Genomic DNA, 18,213 nt, shown 5'->3' on the forward strand with positions numbered 1-18,213 from the left:
GCTGCTGAACTTTCATATGCGTAGGGCCACTTTCATGGAACTTTGTGACTTGCTTTCCCCTGCCCCGAAGTGCAAAGACACCAAAATGAGAGCAGTTCTCACAGTTGAGAAGCGAGTGGCCATAGCACTGTGGAAGCTTGCAACAGCTGATAGCTACCAGTCAGTTGGGAATCAGTTTGGAGTGGGCAAATCTACTTTGGGGGCTGCTGTGCTGCAAGTAACCAACACAATCATTGACCAGCTGCTATCAAGGGTAGTGACTTTGGGAAATGTGCAGACCATTGTGGATGGCTTTAATGCTCTGGGGTTCCCTAATTGTGGCAGGGCGATAGACGGAACGCATATCCCTATCTTGGCCCCCAACACCAGGGTGACCAGTACATAAACTGCAAGGGGTACTTTTCCATGGTGCTGCAAGCACTGATGGATCACAAAGGACATTTCACCAACATCAACCTGGGATGGCTGGGAAAGGTGTATGACTCTCACATCTTCAGGAACTCTGGTCTGTTTGAATAGCTGCAGGAAGGGACTTACTTCCCAGACCAGAAAATTGCTGTTGGGGATGTTGAAATGCCTATAGTTATCCTCAGGGACCCAGCATACCCTTTAATGCCATGGCTCATGAAGGCATACACAGGCACCCTGGACAGTAGTAAGTGGGGGAGGGATAGCTCAGTGGTTTGAGCATTGCCCTGCTAAACCCAGGTTGTGAGTTCAATCCCTGAGGGAGCCATTTAGGGATCCAGGGCAAAAATCTGTCTGGAGATTGGTCCTCCTTTGAGCAGGGGGTTGGACTAGATGACCTCCTGAGGTTCCTTCCAACCCTGATATTCTGTGATAGTTGAACTTCTCTTCTATGATCCACCAGTGCTTGCTCTTCTAATCACCCTGTTGTCTGGCTGTGTGAAAATGGCCACCAGGCAAGTTGCCTCAACTTTCCATCCAGTCATAAACATCTGACAGATATTGTGGAGCACACAACAAGCAGCAATTACAATTGGAATATTGCTTGTGCTGAGATCTAACCCAGTCAGTAAACTCTGCCAACATGCTTTCAAACATCCAAAAGCACATTCTGCACTTGCTCAGCCTATAGTTTGTTTTTTTTTAATTAACTCGGCTAATTCCAAAATAACCGACTAGTGTAGACCAGGCCTTAGGCTTCTAAGAGCTTTACGGTATGTCTGCACTGCATCTGGGAGGCTTAGGCTTATAAATTACTTATGCCTTGCAAACCAGAACAGAGTAACACTCAGAGGTGTGCTAACCCATTGGGGGCCCGAAGCAGAAATACTTCCCCACCACCACCACAATCAACTCATAATAAAAAAGTGAATAGGGGACTCCTGTGAGCTGCTCAGGGCCCTAAGCAATTGGTTAGTCTGCTTATGCCTAGCGCCAGCACTGGCAACACCTGAATGCCTTTAAAAATCTGGGCCTTAAAGCTTGGACATTCCAAAACTTGCAGTCACAAGACAATCCAGACAAAGAAACGGTTGTGTGTGGCTACGCCTAGCTCTGATATATTTCGAACGGGAGCAGGTTTTGAAGGGTCATCAGTTATAATAATTTATCTGGTGCTGTATGCTTACATTGTGCTTTACAAATATAAAGTGAAACACATTCTCTACAATATAAGACAAGGTAAGAAGGAAGAGAGGAGAGGTTATTGGTGAGGGAAAAAGGATTCCTTAAAAAACTGGATTTTTAAAAGATGGTGGAGCTTGGTAGACAGGAAGTGTAACTCTATTTCAGTCATGGATTTGCATGATCGATCACCTAAAGCCAAGAATACAGAATGGCACAAAAGGAGCAGTAAATTAAGAGAACTGAGAGAAATCTGGAAAGTCAGTGAGGAAATGGTAAGAACTGAGATCAGAGATGTAAGAGGCAAGATTATGTAGGGCTTTGAAGATGAAGACAATGAACTTCGATTTCTAGAGTTGAGGACCCCTACTAAGGACAATGCCCAGCTCCCACAAACTCATGGGACAGGTAGGTGAAACCTGTCTGCTAAAAGGACAAAGAGTTTCTGAGAGAATTGGGATCTAAACCATGTAAGACTTTATAGATACTGATCAGCACCTTGAATTTTACCCAGAAGTGAGTTGGTATTTAATATAAATGCAAGAACACATGTCTGCAAATGATTGAGTGAATCTCTCCCAATGCATCTATAAACTCTGAAGACCTGAATAAAGCTCCAACAGAGGAATGATGCATTTGTTTTCTCTGGCTTTGACATGGCTCTTTTCTAATGAGAGTTACCAACCAAAATCCAATCAATCTTACCTGTGAAGAATAAGAAGCAGGTAGCTCTAAAACCTGCCAAAGACAATCTGGGTTAATCATTTGAGCTTTGAAGATGCAATAGTGCGGTAAAGAAACTTGTGATCTCCACCACAGACGAGGCATAGGAATATCAGAACTGCTTGTGTCAGAGATGATTTATTTGATGTATTTAAACCAGTTGTTCTCTAGCCTGCTCCCCATTTATTTGGTCTGTTATATTTCACCATTAAACCATGGTGATCTCCACGCTCGTTTTCATAAGCAAGGCAAGTTTATTCCCCAGTGAATTTTGTAGTACCCTGAGAGCCATCAGTCTTCTAGGGTGCACAATCAGTATATGATCAGTATAGACATGGCACTGTACTAACTGATCTAACTGTGACTTAAATGTCTAAGCCGGCTGCTTTATACTGACTGGACATTTATTATACTACTGATTTCTAACTCTATTAGAAACCCCTTAAAAAATACCTTGCATGTGAAAGCTGCTTATGAGCAACAATCCCTGCCAATTCCCATTTCCTGCTTGGTTTTTCATCTTTTCCCTTTGTGTTTGCCCACCACATCTTGGCAACACAACACTGGAATGGGGCAAAATTTCAGAAACCTTTTACCCTTCAGCACTACTCTGGGCTCTCTTCTTTACAGGAATATCTGTGTGAAATTACCCATACAACTATAATCTTAAACAAAATTAGGTTTGTTTATTAATAACCGAGAGAAAATGGAATTAAAAGATATGTCTAGATTTATACTTGCCATAAACTAAACTGGATAAAGCACTTTCAGCTTACAGAGAAAAAAAGAAAATGAATAACTTACATCTCAAAAAAAAAAAAACCCTCCTTTCTCTAAACACCCTTTGGTCAGTCTATCTTGCTACCTAGGTACCAGCTTTTCAGAGTGTCCCAAGCTCACTCTCATTAAATCTTTTCAGCTGAGTCACCTTATCTGTTCTAACAGCGCTATGTTAAAACGCAGTAGGAAACTTTTAATGCTCACCAGCAGGATCTACATGGACCAACTAACACACAACATGTTAGTGCACTTTAGAAATCACACACACCCCCTAATGTGCATTATCCCATAGTGCAGACAAGCCCTTGGAGTGACAGGCTGTTTCTTGAACAGCAGTCTTGTACTTAGGAGCTGCTCTTTATAGCTAGACCCATTAAGAGCCATCACAGGAGCAGGAAGGGAAGCTCGGGGGCTTTCAAGGACCAGCAGCCACTTTACCTGCCGCAACAGAAATGTATTTGCATAGGAGGGAAAAGCAGTGCAAAGCTGGAGTCATTTAGCTTTTCCCATCCCTGTTGCTCCACTCCTCTGTACCCCACTTTACATTAGTGTGCTGCCCTCTTCACCTGGCTGATTGAACCCATTCTCTAGTCAGAAAGCCTTGCTTTAGATGCTTGGAGAAATTAATCTATAGTTGAAGTCTCTAAAATTGCTGTAGCTAAAGAAACGATAATACTGTTTACACGAGTTCATTAAAACTTTCAAAGAAATCTTAACACAGATGGAAAATTTCCTTAGCCAGTATCTCGCCTTCTCATACAAATCTGGCAAGATTGCTTTCTGGTTTGTTCAGTAAATCACCATGTTAGGCCTACTGTATTTTCTATGAATGATGCCTTATTTGCATCCCATAGAGTGGTTCTTCTCAATGAATACAGTCCAAATTCTCCTACTGTAGACCACTGGTCATATTTTGTTCAAAATATTCCATCTTGCATATACTGTTCATCTAGCTGACTAGGAGGAAGACATCTGAGACCCTTTAATTTGTATTTCTATATGATTGTCCATCCATTCACAGATTTAATTTTAGTGCTTTCTTATAGATAATTTCTCTTTCTTGTTTCTTTTATCTCTAATTTAAGCCCTCTTTGCACCCTCCCACCCCCTTTTAAATGTAATTGAGGGAGCTATAATACTCCAATACCAAGTCTTGTTTGCCTAGGAGTGTTTAAAGGAACAATTTTAACTTGAAATCTACTTTTAGGTTCTACACCTGCCCAAGTGTGCGCTATTGCCAGTTTTTGTGGTTTAATAATCACATTTTCTTATGTTCAAAAAGGATTTTCCTCTCCCCTACTGCTTCATCAAAGATCAATAGAAAAGATAAAACTGGCAAACTTCTTAAGTAAAGAAAACTTATACACCAAATGCTTTCAAGTTCATGAAGTAAACAAACTTTCAGTTACACTGATTTAAGGTGTTACTGGTAACAATAGTAGTTATATTTGCAGGGATTAATGTGATTTTTAAGTTGACTGTGGCCCTCTAAACTACTTATTTCTCACTACATGTGCTTGAAAAACAAATCCATAGAGTGGCATAAATAAACAGTAAAGAAGGGAGCTGAAAGCAACTAATCCTTGTTAAGAGCTTTGGAGTTTGTAGCGATCGCTCGTGAAGACCCTTGGTTTCATCTCTCATTCATTTTAATGACCTCTCATTACTTTTTAGTATCCTACAAGGAACTGAACATGAAATATGACTTCACATTTTAGATGCTGCATAATGTAAGAAACTTGAATGGACAGCAGGTTTCTATGCCATTATAAAGTTCTATACCTGATAGCTTTGTAAATGTTCATGTTCTCAATGAATTAAATTATATTTATCCCTCTTCTTAAAGGTGCCAATTGTGATTATGTATGACTCCAAACACAGCTATACCAAACATACTGGATGAAAAATTAGTGACATAAGCAAATCATTCAAAACATTATATAGAATACCACATGATGTGTTATTTTTAACGTTTTCAAATAATATGGATTAAATCTCTCTCTGTTGGCTAGAGTAGTATAATTTTAGGCATGGATTTTCAAGGAGTCTAAAGGAGCCAGGAACTCAACTCCCATAAAAGACACAGGGAGCTGGACACCTTGCAACCTTAAATTGCTTTGAAAACCCAAGGCTTAGTAGCCAGTATGTTGGTATCTTTAGAGTAAACAGCTGGCAGAAATCTGTATTTCACTTATTGATCCATCAGCCCTCCAGAGAGAGCTCCCAATCACAACACATCATTTGTGTTGTTCTAGCCAGTCCTTCAGCCACCCACTGGCCAAGCTGTCAGAGGCATCAAACAACCAATTGGCATAGCGCACCACAGCCCAGAACCCCTGAACGATCCACCAGCCTCAGCCTCTCAAGTAGCTGGGATTAGAGGCATATTCCACGGTACCCGACCACTTTCATATTAATTCTATAAAAATAAAATGTGATGTATATATTTCCTATGCTCATTATACATGTGCATATAATGTGTACATGTAATCCCCAAATGAAATAAAAACAAATCTTATTTAGAAGACCTCATAGTTTCCTGTTGTAGAAAATCTCATCTCTAATCTTTTGGGGTTATGGTTTTCTTCATAACTATAAAGGGAGAATATAGAGACAGGTTTTTAGAGAGAGGTTAATTCTTTTTTGAATTTTTTTTTAAACTTTATTTCCTTTAGTCTTAAAACACTCAAACTGCACATAGGTTTTTCCACAAGATGGAACTGCAGTTTTACTACTGTGTGCATTTCCTGTAAATGCTGGAAAAAATCACGTTCAACTCTAACTAGCAGAAAACCAAAACTATATGTTGTGCTGTAGCTGCACAAGTTTGCACACAACATTTAAGAAAAAGGTGGAAAAGAGAACATCCTTGCCTGGTGGCTCCCACTTGAAATGTAGAGAAAATATTTTAATTCTTCAGCACTGATGCCAAAGAACCCTTATATAACATCTTGATGCAGTTATCTTCAAGGGGGAGAGGCTGGTCCAGTAGAATACTAGTCTGAAACTCGAGACACTCAAGTTCAATTCCCTGTGACCTTGGGCAAGTCATTTTGTGTCTCCGTGTCATACTTCCTCCTTTGTACAGCTGAGGATAAATGTTATTTCTTTACTTCACAGGGGATAAACTAATTAAAGATTATTAGGCACTTAGATATTACAATAGTGGGAGTCATATAAGTAACTGTGATAGACAGATGCCTATTCAAAACCAAATTTATTTAGTACCACCAATAGATAAAGCTTATCTAAGCCTAATGGAAGCTTTTTCTAAAGCATAAATCAATATTCTCATTGAGGGGATGGTGCCTGATGAATGTGATATATGATTTTGTGCATGTTATTAGCTGCCCTCCTTCCCTTCATAATTAAAATTATAGCAGTTATCATCCATTCTCCTTCATATTTAGCAAGGAAGCATGGGGAGCTCATTTTTCTGCTCTTTTTTCTAAGGCACTTCATCGTTTGGGTCAGATTTTCAAAAGTGCATGGTACCCAGCAACTCACATTGCTCTTATATGATCCTCCGGGAGAATAGTTTTGAAAAGCTGGTTATTTCAATTAGGTCTCTGTGTGTGGATGGAGTTTTTTTGAAAATCTGAGCTCAATTTGGTGCAGCTGTGAACAGCAGGTTGTGTTCAAAATGGCCCAGAGATATGTAGTACAGGTTACATGTAAACTACAGGAACTTCTGAACACGATACACCATTGTTTGTTTACCTTAATAAAAGCTCTTCCTAGTTTTCACCATATGCATTTCTTGGCTCTTTTTTGTCCCAGCAGGTAGATGGTATCAGCAATGCATAAGTACTCATAGGATCAGACTGCTAAATGTAGCATATTCTGAAACTATACAAACAAAACAATTACAATATACAGTATAAAATACTACAGAGTATTAGACAATGCATTTTATTGAAGAAGGCGTGTAATCATTCAAGCACAAGTCATTGTACTCATACAATAATTTAATTATTTTTGAGTCTACACAAATTATGCTAACTTGTGCATTCAGAAGTGTATTTTAATAATGAGTATAGGTGTGAACTATAAAATTCACAAGACGTTTGCACCATTGCAATCAGTATGATAACACAATATGCAACATAACTGTGTTATGATTCATAGATTGCAAGGCCAGAGGGGACCATTCTGATTATGTAGTCTTATCTCCTGTATAACATAGACCATAGAACTTCCCCAAAATGATTCTAGGGCATATCTTTTAGAAAAAACATCCAGTCTTCATTTAAAAATGGTCAGTGATGGAAAATCCAACATGACCCTTGTTAAGTTGTTCTAGTTAATTACTCTCACTGTTAAAAATGTATGGCTTGCTTGAATTTGTCTAGTTTCAACTTCCAAACACGTTTCTCTCCTAGACTGAAGAGCCCATTATTAAATATTCGTTCACCATGTAAGTAGATTGTAATCAAGTCATCCCTTAACCTTCTCTCTGTTAAGCTAAATATTCAGTTAAATATTCCTTGTATCTATCGCTATAAGGCATGTTTTCTAATTCTTTAATCATTCTCATTACTCTTCTCTGAATCCTCTTCAATTTATCAACATCCTTCTTGAAGTATGAACACCAGAACTAGACACAGTATTCCAGCAATGGTCAGACGAGCCAAATACAGGAGTAAAATTTACTTTTCTATTACTACTCGATTTATACATCCAAGAATTACATTAGCCCTTTTGGCTACAATGTTGCACTAGAAGCTCATGTTCAGCTGATTATGCACCATGACTCCAAAATCATTTTCAGAGTCACTTCTTCCCAGGATAGAGTCCCCCATCTTCTAAGTATGACCTACATTCATTGTTCCTAGATGTATACATTTACATTTAGCCATATTAAAATTTTTTGCTTGAGCCTATTTTACCAAGCAATCCAGATTGCTCTGTATCAATGACCTATCATCTTCATTATATATCCCTCCCCGCCACCCAATATTTGTGTATCCGTAAACTTTAGCAGTGATGATTTTGTTTTCTTCAGGTAATTAATACAAATGTTAAATAATGTAATGCCAAGAACATATCTCTGTGGGATCCCACTAGAAACACACCTTTCAATAATATTTCCCTGTTTACAATTACATTTTGAGACCTATCAGTTAGCCATTATTAATACATTTAATGTGTGCCATGTCCTTTCATGCAATGCACAATAATACTGTGGAACAATTTGCCAGAGGATGTTGTGAAGGCCAAGACTATAACAGGGTTCAAAAAAGTACTAGATAAGTTCATGGAAGATGGGTCAATAGATGGCTATTAGCCAGAATGGGCAGGGATGGTGTCCCTAGCCTCTGTTTGCCAGAAGCTGGGAATGGGCAACTGGGGATGGATCACTTGATGATTACCTGTTCTGTTCATTCCCTTTGAGGCATCTGGCATTGGCCACTGTCAGAAGACAGGATACTGGGCTAGATGGACCTTTGGTCTGACCCAGGATGGCCGTTCTTAAGTTTATTTTATGTCGTCCTACTTTTTTAATCCAAGAATCATATGATACCAAGTCAAACACTTTATCAACCAAACGTGTAATCTCATCAAAAATAGATATCAAGTTAGTTTGACAGGATCTATTTTCCATAAACCCATCTTGATTGGCATTAATTATTTTACTCTCCTTCAGTTCTTATTAATCAAGTCCCATGTTAGTCTCTCTATTAAGTTTCCTGAGATCAGTAGCAGACTGACGGACCTATAATAACCTGGCTCATCTTATTTTGCCTTTTTCAACATTGCCACATCACTTGCTTTCTTCCAGTCTTCCCAGAACTTCCCTAGTGTTCCAATTTTTATTGGAAATCAATATTAGTGGTTCAGTGAGCTACTCAGCTGGTTCTTTTAAAACTTTTGGATGCGCGTTATCTGGACCTGCTGATTTAAAAATGTCTAACTTCAGTAACTTCTGTTTAATTTCTTCCTAAGATGATAATTACTCCTGGGGGAATTCTGTGCCACTGAGCATGTGCAGAATTTATGTCCCCCACAGATTTATTTGCTTCCCCACAGCAAAATGACTTCCTGACAGGGAAGCAAGGGGAAGCTGCAAGAGCAGTCATGCACCACTCCCTAACAGTACAGATACATTGTTTCAAGCACTGAGAGCAATTGGCAGAAAGGTAAATCACTTCGGGGCTGCGGACACTCCAGCCAGTGGCCCATACCCTGAGTTGGGATCCGCTGCCAGTCCCAGCTGGGCTAGAGGTAGAAGAAGACAGGACTTCCTCTTTCCCTGCAAGGAGTGGCTGGGGCAGTGTCTGACCCACCACCAGAAACCTCCCCCAGCTGCAGGAAGCACAGCATCCTCCCTGCTGCCATCACTCCTCAGCTGTGGGGGGAGGGGTCATTATATGTGGAGCTGCTCCCCCATCCACCCAACCCCTGTGCATCTTCACCTCCCAGACACCCTGCCAAGCCTACATTTTTCCTAATTACATTTATGGTGGTGTATAATAGGGGCCCGCTCCACCCCGCTCTTCTTCATTTCTAGTTCCTTCCTCCAATATCACCACAGTCCCTGTGCAACAGTCTATTTACAATGTTAACTGAGTTTTTGGCCCGCTCACCCAGGACCTGAGGGGAACAGAGGTCTCTCTACTTTGAGCCCTCTGTGTGACATGGGCCAGTTAGCCCTATTCCTCTCTCTCTATCTCTCTCCTCACCTCTTTCCCCCCCCCCCGCCCGACTTCCTTCCTGTGCCTCTTTCAGTGCTAGACTGATGGGCCCAATAAAATGTTGACCCCATGCAGCCCAGTAGCCTGATTAGATCATTACCCCAATCAGCTTCTCCTGGGCACTAATTAGCCTCCAAGTGATCAGAGTGCAGGCTCACCAACTCACTCCTGCACTCTTTTTCTTTTTCTTACTGTGGATGGCAGAACTTAGGCCCTTCAGAGTATTTTCCTTATAGTGACGCTAGTAAAACTTGTATTGCTTTGTGTTCTGTTTAAACATTTTAAAGCTATTGTTTTCCTTGTTTACCTAATTAGAATAATTTTCCAAGTATTTAAAACCTTTTAGAGCTGTTCAGTAATTAAATGCCAGAGTTCTAATCTGGCCAATCTCGCTCTCAAAAGATACAAAGCAATACATAATCATTTTTTCCTTTATGAGTAAAGCTCCTTATTCCTTATGTGAAATGGTTCTTTTATCCAAGTCAGTGGAAGAGGACCTTCCATTCTCCTGTGAAAACCAATGCACCTTATTCTTTAACTTTATCTAAGGAAGAAGAACATATAGTGTGTCTGAAAATCTTGACATCCACTCCCTAGATTCTGGAGTGGCTTTGGACTCCTACTCCAATTTAGACCAAATCTGCATAAGCACATTCAAGAAAGTAATGGTGAATAAACTAAATGTGTGAAGACAAAATTTCCCAACTTGATTTCTCACCTCAAGTTGATTCGCCTTAATTTTCCTGATTGCCCCCTTGAGACAAGCCCATAGTTCGTGTGTGATTAAGCTTCCAGTCTTTGGCTTCAAATGGACAGTACACGACAGTGTACCACTCAGAGACAGCCCCGCTCCCTACCATCCAGTTCTCTGGCTCACTCTCCCAGCCAGAAATTGAAGCGATTCATTCAGGGTCCTAGATAGAGCCAAGGTATATTGTTTATCAAGATTTCAAATGGTAGTCACTCTATAAACTGGTTGTAAAACAGCAACCAAAAATAATTAATGAAAATAATTTCCAAACATTTGTATTGAATTTTTTTTTAAAATTGACCAGCTCAAGTCCTAAACCGCATTACATTTAATGACCAGTAAATACACAGCAAGACCATATTACAGGGCAATCTTCAACAATTTCTACACACTGTTAACTGTAAGATATTTGTTGTCAATCCTGACAAGATAATTCCTCTCCCCATCTAAGTTTAGTATCTTCCACTTTCCTAGGCTCTTTTCACTGTAAATTAGCCCTCACAGCTCTCAGTGCCCCGCCCCCTCCCCGCATGGCCCCAGCTCTCCCTATGGCCACGGTTGGAGTCGCAGAGGGCAGGGTGACTGAGAGTTCAGCCCCGGCTGGAGTCGAGTGCTTAGCCTTGACCAGGACCCTGGTGGAGGTCTCGGCCCTGGCTAGAGCTCTGAGCCCAGAGCCCCTCCTCTGTTCCACCCATGGGCACGCCCCATTATGCCCCTTCACCCACAGCCCCACTTTTTTACCCCAACTCCGCCTTTCCCCGAGAGGCCCTGCCACCCACTTGCTCCTTCCTGCACTCCCTCACTGTGGCCCCAAGAATGGCAAAACTCTGTCCCCATGCTACAGCCCCAGTGTTGCGGTATGGAGCAAGTGCTCCTCCAGCCCTGTGGCCATGACAGGGAAACTTCTTTCAGATGCCCCAAATCTGCTCCCCCCATCCTTGCTGGCAGCATGAGGTTTGAGGAGACTTAGCCTCGCCCAGCCTCCATTACGTACTCCCCCTACACACACACAATAAAGGAATCTTTCTATATGCCCACACACTCTCACTATTAACTCACCACTCTGGGCTGGTGTGTGTGTGTGTGTGTAATAAAGATGCCTCTGTTGTTTTGAGCTACATTTAATCCTCCCATGCCATAGAACAAGTGTAGTGTGCAAGTTGATTTCATTCTTATTGCTAAAGTATTTCAGCCTGTTATGCAGTAACATGATAATTTCATTAAAGATAATTACACAGTATTTTGCATTAATGCTACCTCATTACAGCTTGAAAAATGTGGAGTTAACTAGATTCATAATTGTAGCAGCTGACCATCATCAGTATTGTCTTTTCAAGCTTCTTTTTTTTTTTTTAATAGACAAATATTTCTAATCTTGGAGTGAAAAGAAAGAATGGGTCCTGAGTTTGAGAGTAGAGGACCAAACATTAGAGCAATATCATAAATATTAAAATGAATATAAGGCCAACCAGCATAGAACCTGTTCTTCCACCATAAAACTAACCAACTATGGTGTTTGATAATGTTAAAAGTTTCTGTTTTATTTCAGATGTCCTAATCTGGTACATTATCAGTTAAGAGCATAAGGAAATATCAATAGTTTTCTTTTCAAACTGCAGCTAGCATGAAAAATAGCAAGATGATCAACCAAATGTGAAAAACATCGTTCAAATCTATTCTTAAAATCAAGTGAATCGATTTTTCACTTGCTGCGGGAAGTGGGGGGGGGGCATCATAGGGGTAATAGTCTACAAAATTGGGTGTACGCTCTTCAGCAACATAGCTTAGGAGAGATGCTTAATATTACAGAAGTGAATCTGGGCTAGATAGACCTGGAGAAACAAACAAAATATGACAGACACTTATTTTGACTGTTCATTGAGAGTGTTTTAATATTTGAATAGAAAAAAGTTTTAATTCCTCATTTTAGAAAATAAAATCTTTCCTCTTTCAAAGGAAGAGAGAGTCATTTTTTTTTCTTTTTGTTACCTCTGCATCATTTATAGACATCTTGACATGCCTTTGTACCTTATTCCATTATATTATATAAACATTCTTTTGGAATCCTTGTAATATTTTAGATAAATCTTTCTGTAGCAGAATAAGTTAGTTAAAAGATTAATCTTTTTATCCACAGAGTTTGGATTTATCAAGTTGAGCTGGGATTTTACTGTCAAGCAATCAGTGTTTAAAGTAATGATGGAATCTATGAGGGTGTAACCAGTAATATTAGTTGTACTCTATTTATGCAATATAGGTATTTATAAGGTGTGTGTATAAGTGTAGAAGCAGTATCTAAGTCATTGATGTGAAACATACATACCAGTTAAAAATATTTTCCCCAGTGCTTTACATTAACAGTAAAAGCTCATTTTTCTTAGTTTAAGAAAACAGAGTTGTGTTAAAAAGGCCACGTCTACACTACGGGATAATATCGAATTAGCTAAAATCGGTTTCATAAAACTGATATTATAAAGTCGATTGTGCGCGTCCACGCTAGGCACATTAATTCGATGGTGTGCATCCATGGTCCAAGGCTAGCGTCGATTTCTGGAGCGGTCCACTGTGGGTAGCTGTTCCGTAGCTATCCCATAGTTCCCTCAGTCTCCCCCACCCCTTGGAATTCTGGGTTGAGAGCCCAGTGCCTGATGGGGCAAATCATTGGTCGCGGGTGTTCTGAGGACAGCTCACCCACTTTTGTGAAGCAGCCAGACTAAACTATTTCGCGCCTTTTTCCTGGTGAAACTGAGCAAACGCCATAGCACAGCAAGCATGGACTTGCTCAGATCAGAAACGCTATCGTGGACGTTGTCAACACCTCGTGCATTCTCGTGCTGTCTATGGTGAACCATGAACTGCAAAGGCAGGAGAGGAGGAGGCAGATAGGGCAGTGCGCAACGAAAGCGATGAGACATGGACACTGAATTCTTCCAAACCACGGGCCCCGCGTTTTGGAGCTAGCTACTTGCTGTAATGGGGCAGGTTCTACGCGTTGAAACACGATTTTGGGGCGGTAAATATATCAAGCACAGACTGTGGGACGCATAGTTTTGCAGGTGTGGGACGATTCGCAGTGGCTGCGAAACTTCGCGATGCGTAAGGGCACTTTCTTTGAACTTGTGACTTGCTTCCCCTGCCGCAAACGCCATATACTAAGATGAGAGCAGCCCTCACATATGGAGAAGCGGAGTGGCAATAGCCCTCTGGATAGCTTGCAATGCCAGACAGCTAACCGGTCGATCGGGAATCAATTTGGAGTGGGAAAATTACTGTGGGGCTGCTGTGATGCAAGTAGCCAAAGCAATTGTAAGACTGCTGATACGAAGAGTTGTGACTCTGGGAAACGTGCAGTGATGGTGGATGGCTTTGCGCCAATGGGATTCCTAACCGTGGGGAGGCCATAGATGGAACCCATATCCTATCTTGGCCCCGGGGCACCCCAGTACATATAACCGCCAAAGTGTACTTTTCAAATGTGCTGCAAAGCCTGTGATATACAAGACGTTTCACCAACATCCGTGGGATGGCCGAAGAAGGGTTCATGACGCTCGCAGTCTTCAAATGCACACTCTGTTTACACAACGCTGTAGCAAGGGATTACTCCAGACCTGAAGATAACAATTGGGGATGTTTGAGATGCTGTCGTTATCCTGGGTGACCCGCCTACCCTTGATGCCATGGCTCATGAAGCCATACACAGGCAGCCTGGACAGTGGTCAGGAGCTGTTTAACTACAGGCTGAGCAGGTGCAGGATGGTGGTAGAATGTGCATTCGCAAATCATTAGGGCACTGGCAACATTACTTACTCATCAGACCTCAGCCAACCGATTGTCCCGTTTGTTATGGGGGGTGCTCCACACATATCTCTGTGAGATAGAAGGGGAGCAATTTATGGCGGGGTGGGAGGCTCTGAGGCAATACACTTGGCCGCTGATTACAAAGCGAGCAGACACCCAGGCGATTAGAAGAGCACACAGGAGGCGGTCGGCATCAGAGAAGCCTGGAACGAGGTTTCAGCACAGGCCAGGTAATGGTGTGCTGCTGGTGGTTTTGTTTCCCTTTTGATGAACCCCCCTCCTGATTTGCACTCATTCCTGTTGCCCTCCTTCCCCTTTGCTTATAGCTTGCTGAAGGAATTAAAGTCACTATGGTTAAAAAATCATGTATTTCTTTTATTTAAAAGTATCAGTATGTTAAAAATCATGTATATCTTTATTAAAGGAATGTCCTGCAAGCAACCCAATCTCTCCCTTTGAATGTATTCTTTATTATAAGTAATTATAAAAAGAGGCAGAGATTATCAGTAGTGTACCCTGCCTGCTGTGGTTTGGGAGGAGGATAGGAGGGAAGGAAAAGGCCATTAAGCACATTTCAACGTAATGACAGCCTTTTGGTTGGACTGTCCATGGGGGTGCAGTGGGCGGGTGCAGAAAGCCTTCCCCACGTGTTTTACACGTCTGGTGAGGGAGATATGGAACATGGGGAGGGTTGAGGTGGTTACAGGGGCCTGCAGCGGCACTCGCCTGGGCCCCGCTGCTCTTCCTGAAGATCCACATGCCGTCGAGGATATCAGTTTGATCAGCGCAGCTTCCACCGTTGGCATCCGACTTTTAGCTGATCTTACTGCAGCACTTGATCTTCCTGCCACACTTTCTATACTCGAGCGTCTCTCCTATCCTCTACTGTCACCTCGGCACTTTCTGTATTTCTAGATGTCCTTCCACTCATTCTGATGAGCTCTTTCACTGCGGGTTACTTCTGATTTCGAGAACATTTCATCTCGCATCCTTTCCCTCCTTCGCGCCTTATCTGAGCTACCTTCGGGATGGTAGGGAGGCTGGACAACTGGCAGCTGCATGGGGAGGGCCAGGGAGAGAAGTATGTAAAAGATACATTTTACAGAACAATGCTTTGTACTCTTCTTTCACAGTGAATAACTAATCAACGTTACATAGCATATGTGATTTCACTACAGGTCGCATTTGCAATCATTTAATATTGAGTGGCTGTGCGCTCTGGTAGTTGTCAGATCTCACAGACGCAGGGTCCGGGCATCATATTCAGCTCATGCGGCCATAGGTAAGGGCTTTTGTTGACTTTGCAGCCTTCATTACACAGTGCCCTAAGAATCCTTGTTCTGTTAAGAGGAAACCAGCAGAGAACCACCCCTGCTGTTTCCTCCTCCCCCCACCGCATTGGCTGCTATCATGTAAGATCACTGGTAATCATCCCCTCTCCTTCCTTCCCCCACCCCCATCACCGCGTGGCATTGGTTAGGGCTGGGAAGATCTGCTGCAAACTGCAGAAAAGCTCAGCCGCTATCCTTCGCTCTCCTCCCTCCCGCCGCTTTGCTACGGCACGAGGAGGTTATTTGATTAAGCGGCACACGCCCAGTAGTGGTAGGAAAATCACCATGTATGTATGTCCCCCTAATTAAATTCCTGTAATTTCAACCAGGTATACAAGAATGATGTAATCTCCTGAAGAACAAGCGGCAAGTGCAGACATATGTTTTCTTGAATGCCAGCAGTCACCAGGAGCATACGCAACTGTGCTATGTGAGAAGCATGAATACCGAATTACTTGTTACATGCATGGCGAGAAAATGTCCTACGATGGGGACAAGATAAGCGCTGCTTGCCCAGAAATCTTCTGAAAGCTTTTGAGTACCTTCACAGAAGCGATTCATGGAGTCTTTGGAGGATTTTCGCTCCATCCACAGACATGTTAATGAACTTTTTCCTGTAACTTTACTTGGCTGCGAATGCAAAACACTCCTGATGGCAAATCAATCAATTAAACATTTGTTTAAACTAGAGTGATTACAAAGGTAACACTCACGATCATGAGGTCTTTCATGGCTTCACTGTCTGGGCTATGGCTTGGGTGGGCTGGGAGGGTAATTCGGGGTCACAAAAAGCTCCTGGCTGTTGGGCTTAAGGGAGTGCTGTGTGCTTCGCAAGCTCTTCTTTCCTCTCCTCTTCTCTCATCTTCCCCTCGCAGAATCCTCATTCATGGTTGACATTACAATCCCGACCTCTGAATCTCACGGCCAGGGCGGGTAACTGTTGCGCGCAGCCCCACCTAAATTGCATGCAGCTCAGCAAGAAGCGGCAGGTTTTGGCCCTGACAAGATCTTCGTTTGCTTCTCTGGTTTTCTGATTATGCTGTCTGAGCTCAACTTAACTTTATCTGCACACTGGCACTGAGTCCTGCTGTGGCTTTTCCCGTCTAAGACTTTGAAATTCTTTCAAATATTTTTTTTCATATCATCTTTTCGAACGGAGTTCTGTTAGCACTGAATCTCTCTCCATATAGTGATCAGAGTCGAGTACCTCTTGTGCGGTCCATGCTGGTGCTCTTTTTCGATTCTCAGGAGACTGCTTGTTACCTGTGCTGATGAGCTCTGCGTGTCACCTGTGCTGATCAGAGTCCAGCTGGAAACCAAAACAGGAAATTGAATTCAAAAGTTCGCGGGGCTTTTCCTGTTTACCTGGCCAGTGCCTCTGAGTTCTGATTGCTGTCCAGAGTGGTCAGTGGTGCACTGTGGGATACCTCCCGGAGGCCAATAACGTCGATTTCCGTCCACACTAACACTGTTCCGAATTAGTAATATCGATTTTAGGGTTACTCCTCTCGTTTTGTAGGAGTACAGAAATCGATTTAAAGAGCTCTTCCATTTAAAGAGCAGTGTAGTGTGGACGGGTGCAGCGTTAAATCGATTTAACGCTGTTTAAATTGATTTAACGGTGTAGTGTAGACCAGGCCAAAGAAAAGCTGTAGGACTGAAAGAACTGGGAAATTGACGACAATAGGTGATAGAGCCTTTTACTGCAGGTCGCTGCTTTGAATTCAGACCAGGTCAGCAGTGATTGAAAGTTTTTACCATCTGATTGCCATTTAGAGGCCTGTGTAAAATGATTTTGATGGTCTCACTCCAATTTACAGGTGTCCACATCACAAACAAGCATGATAATTGATCGCTCTTAGCTGCTTTGTTCGCACTCTGAGCAAATTCTAAGGAGTGACCTCTGACCCCTGGAGATTGTCTCCCCAGGCCAGAGTTGCAGCAACGCAGGGATGCCTGTTCTGTTGCTGTCTGGGTTTGTGTTTGTTCTGTACATAAATAAAGAAGTCTTGAATCCCCAGAGATTTTATAAGGGCTACAAGTCATCCAGATGTGTAACAAATAAGGTGTTTCTCTAAATATATTGCATTTCATTAATATGGTTTTGTTTTGATACTTAAAATCTAGAAACCTCATGTACATGTATATTCTTTTATGTTCTCTTGCTGGACTGGAAGAGAATAATTTACAAACTTGTGCTTCAGCATAACTTGATGTTATTAAAATTTAGCTATATTTTTATACAGGATTCAGATGTCAGTTGCTAGGATAAAAGGAAGAACTAGAAATTTATTTAGGCCAGATTCATGGGAACTGTATCTGCTTATACCAGGATATAATTTGGTATGCTATCACCTACTTAGAATTTTGGCAAAAAGAAAATCCTTAAAGGCAGGAGCTTTCGAATTATTTTAAACATCTAGGGAATAACAGTATATGTAATCAAAACAAATTTGTTACTAATTTTTATTGCATTTCTTTTCTAGAGTTTTGTCATACAGATTCTTCTAAAAATATATTTATATGTTTATCTGCAAAGATAAAG

General features: G+C 41.7%; 1 protein-coding gene and 1 long non-coding RNA gene across 2 annotated transcripts in view; one reads left to right on the top strand and one right to left on the bottom strand.

Moving 5' to 3' along the window:
• Positions 1 to 18,213, top strand: part of DIAPH3 (diaphanous related formin 3) — a 560,319-nt gene that overhangs the window by 497,613 nt on the left and 44,493 nt on the right. The window lies entirely within an intron of this gene.
• LOC142046096 (uncharacterized) overlaps positions 6,837 to 18,213 on the bottom strand; it is a 167,460-nt gene continuing 156,083 nt past the window's right edge. The window contains exon 4 of the long non-coding RNA XR_012655016.1: positions 6,837 to 6,936. This is a non-coding gene — a long non-coding RNA (uncharacterized LOC142046096). The remainder of the gene's footprint in view (positions 6,937 to 18,213) is intronic.

Source organism: Chelonoidis abingdonii, chromosome 1, assembly GCF_003597395.2.
Source record: "Chelonoidis abingdonii isolate Lonesome George chromosome 1, CheloAbing_2.0, whole genome shotgun sequence".
Taxonomy (NCBI): Eukaryota; Metazoa; Chordata; order Testudines; family Testudinidae; genus Chelonoidis; species Chelonoidis abingdonii.